We start from the raw sequence: 4,217 nt of genomic DNA, 5'->3' as shown, positions 1-4,217 counted from the left end.
ACTTCTGTCGAGTGCTTGCACCGGCAGTTGTCTTTATACATACTGTTTTTTCCTTGGTCAGATCTTGAAATAGTATGGTCGACTGCAAACAGTTGTGGCAGTCGGGGTGCACTTACTGTAAGAGTCCCCGAGAGTAATTATACTCAGGTGGGGTAGTATTAGCCTCGTAGGCGTGGGTAGTAACATGTATCTCAATAGGGCGGGCCTGCTTGAGTTGCATGCCAGTGGGGTCACTCTTAGTGAACCCACTGGGTGTAGTCCCCGAGACCGCTGTCGACTGCTTGCGTCGGCAGGGGTCTGAAGAATTTAGACTTTTATTGCTGAATTATCTGATTGTCTCTTCGTGCTGGCTGGCAGAAAACTTGTGAAATGGGGACAACATATGAGACTCTGAGGGCGGAGAAGATTCAGTTTGCCGGTGAGCGGGATGCGGCACTGCTTGCAATGGATGGTATGAAGGTGGTTCTGGCGGAGCGAGAGAAGTCGTTGGAGGAAGCTCGTGAAGCGAACAAAGTGCTGACTGAGGAAGTTGAGAAGATGGGGAAACAAAGGACTGCTCTGATGGGAAAATGGACGTGTTGAACAAACGGTGCAGAGCGCAGGAGAAATACGCCAGTGACTGGGCTCGGCAGATGATGACGCGTCTGGCTGGTAAGTCCTGCTTTTTCCGAGTGCTTGTGGTATGTGTGTCACACTCGGCGCTTATTGTTTGCGTGTCCTGTTGTCGCAGATTTTTGCATTGACGCCGAAGCTGAAGCAGCTGATGTGGAGCAGTCGATTCGCGATAACGTGCCACTCGGCGAGGACGCCAATCGTGATCTGCTCCGGGCGCACATCCGCGTGGGCAAAGTTAGCCCTTTCATCGGTCGACTGAGAGAAGTCGTCGGCCGAATCGACAAGGAGCTTTGGCCAGAAGATGAGTCGCGGCAGGAGATGGAGAACCTGATGGCTCGATTGGAGGAGATTCCGAACCGAGTGCAGTCGTGGAAGAAATCTGCAGCTCGTTGTGGTGCAGATGTTGCTCTGTCCCTGGTCCGAGTCCATTGCAAGGAGGTGCGCGAGGAGAAGCTGAAGACATTGAAGGTGGCCAACACGAAGAAACTTCGATTCGAAGACTTCATGGAAACTTTCCTTGAGAGTGCTACCCGCATCACCGACGGTATTGATCTGGACACGTTCGTAGAGCCCTCCAGTCCTGGCGCCGATCCAAACGACGCGTAAGAAAACATTATCCTCGGTATGCCGAGTGTTGCTTTGTAAGAAACTTTGGCCACTGCTGTTGGCCGTTACATTCTCGTTTCGGTGTGGGTAAGCTTGATCCACACCGAGCCATTATCTGTGGTTGAACTTGACATCGAATCCTTTGCTCTTCTGTTGCAATTTTGACTCGAGTTTTTGTTTGGCGTTTCTTGGTGAAGCCAGGGGCAAACATTCGGAACATGTTAGTTGTCTTGACATCCGCATGAACCTCAATGAGGGTCTGCACCTCATGTAGTCGTCAGTTGTTTTGACATCCACATGAGCCTCAATGAGGGTCTGTAACTCATGTAGTTGTCAGTTGTTTTGACACCCACATGAGCCTCATTGAGGGTCTGTAACTCATGTAGTTAGGCGATTCTGGATCGCAGCTAAGTCTCCGAGTGCGATGTTTAGTGCACACTCGGAGAAAGATATTACTTAGGCGATTCTGGATCGCAGCTAAGTCCCCGAGTGTGACGTTAAGTGCACACTCGGAGAAAGTTAATACTTAGGCGATGCTGGATCGCAACTAAGTCTCCGAGTGTGACGTTAAGTGCACACTCGGAGAAAGTTCATACTTAGGCGATTCTGGATCGCAACTAAGTCCCCGAGTGTGACGTTCAGTGCACACCCGGAGAAAGTTAATACTTAGGCGATGCTGGACCGCAACTAAGTCTCCGAGTGTGACGTTAAGTGCACACTTAGAGAAAGTTCATACTTAGGCGATTCTGGATCGCAGCTAAGTCCCCGAGTGTGACGTTCAGTGCACACTCGGAGAAAGTTAATACTTAGGCGATGCTGGACCGCAACTAAGTCTCCGAGTGTGACATTAAGTGCACACTCGGAGAAAGTTCATACTTAGGCGATTTTGGATCGCAGCTAAGTCCCCGAGTGTGATGTTAAGTGCACACTCGGAGAAAGTTCATACTTAGGCGATTCTAGATCGCAGCTAAGTCCCCGAGTGTGACGTTAAGTGCACACTCGGAGAAATTTCATACTTAGGCGATTCTGGATCGCAGCTAAGTCCCCGAGTGTGACGTTAAGTGCACATTCGGAGAAATTTCATACTTAGGCGATTCTGGATCGCAGCTAAGTCCCCGAGTGTGACGTTAAGTGCACACTCGGAGAAATTTCATACTTAGGCGATTCTGGATCGCAGCTAAGTCCCCGAGTGTGACGTTAAGTGCACACTCGGAGAAAGTTCATACTTAGGCGATTCCGGATCGCAGCTAAGTCCCCGAGTGTGACGTTAAGTGCACACTCGGAGAAAGTTCATACTTAGGCGATTCTGGATCGCAGCTAAGTCCTCGAGTGTGACGTTAAGTGCACACTCGGAGGAAGTTCATACTTAGGCGATTCTAGATCGCAGCTAAGTTCCCGAGTGCGACGTTAAGTGCACACTCGGAGAAAGTTCATACTTAGGCGATTCAGGATCGCAGCTAAGTCCCCGAGTGGGACGTTAAGTGCACACTCGGAAAAAATTCATACTTAGGCGATTCTGGATCGCAGCTAAGTCCCCGAGTGCGACGTTAAGTGCACACTCAGAGAAAGTTCATACTTAGGCGATTCTGGATCGCAGCTAAGTCCCCGAGTGTGATGTTAAGTGCACACTCGGAGAAAGTTCATACTTAGGCGATTCTGGATCGCAGCTAAGTCCCCGAGTGTGACGTTAAGTGCACACTCGGAGAAAGTTCATACTTAGGCGATTCTGGATCGCAGCTAAGTCCCCGAGTGCGACGTTAAGTGCACACTCGGAGAAAGTTCATACTTAGGTGATTCTGGATCGCAGCTAAGTCCCCGAGTGTGACGTTAAGTGCACACTCGGAGAAAGTTCATACTTAGGCGATTCTGGATCGCAGCTAAGTCCCCGAGTGCGACGTTAAGTGCACACTCGGAGAAAGTTCATACTTAGGCGATTCTGGATCGCAGCTAAGTCCCCGAGTGTGACGTTAAGTGCACACTCGGAGAAAGTTCATACTTAGGGGATTCTGGATCGCAGCTAAGTTTTTTTTTTGAGACCGGAGTCTGCGACCGCGGAAGAACTTTGAACCTGCAAAAAACTCAATCTGCTTTATATTATTTCACCAATACTTGTTCTTTACATTGCTTCAGTCGACGGTCACGTGTAGGAGCGCTTCAGGAGATCTCCGTTCCATGCTCGCGGCTCGTCTATCTCCCTGTCGACGTTGTAGAGTCTGTATGCTCCATTGTTCAGCACCTTTGAGATGATGAAGGGTCCTTCCCAGGCAGGAGCCAACTTGTGAGGTCTTTGCTGATCCACTCGGAGCACCAGGTCGCCTGCTTGGAACGTACGACTCCTGACGTGTCGCGCGTGAAAACGCCGCAGATCTTGTTGATAAATGGTTGAGCGAGTTAGTGCCATCTCGCGCTCCTCCTCTAGAAGGTCCACTCCGTCTTGCCTTGCTTGTTCTGCTTCAGCTTCGGAGAAGAGTTCGACTCGTGGAGCATTGTGAAGTAAGTCACTCGGAAGGACTGCTTCTGCTCCGTAGATGAGGAAGAATGGTGATCGCCCTGTAGATCTGTTCGGGGTTGTGCGAAGACCCCAAAGCACTGAAGGTAGCTCGGTGACCCAAGCGCCAGCGGCATGTCCTATCTCTCGCAGGAGTCGGGGCTTCAAACCTTGCAAAATAAGTCCGTTCGCCCACTCTGCTTGTCCGTTGGACTGCGGGTGCGCCACGGAAGCAAAGTCCACTCGGATACCTTGGCTTGTACAGAAACCTTTGAATCTGCCGAATCAAAGTTTGTCCCGTTGTCCGTGATTATGCTGTGAGGTACACCGAATCTGAAGATGATGTCCCTGACAAACTTGACGGCTATTGAGGCGTCGAGCTTCTTGATGGGCTTGGCTTCGATCCATTTCGTGAACTTGTCGACTGCCACCAACAGATGTGTGTATCCACCTTGGCCTGTCTTGAATGGACCAACTTTATCTAATCCCCACACTGCAAATGGCCACA

Source organism: Hordeum vulgare, chromosome 4H (genome assembly GCF_904849725.1).
Source record: "Hordeum vulgare subsp. vulgare chromosome 4H, MorexV3_pseudomolecules_assembly, whole genome shotgun sequence".
Taxonomy (NCBI): domain Eukaryota; kingdom Viridiplantae; phylum Streptophyta; class Magnoliopsida; order Poales; family Poaceae; genus Hordeum; species Hordeum vulgare.
This window is presented reverse-complemented; position numbering follows the sequence as displayed.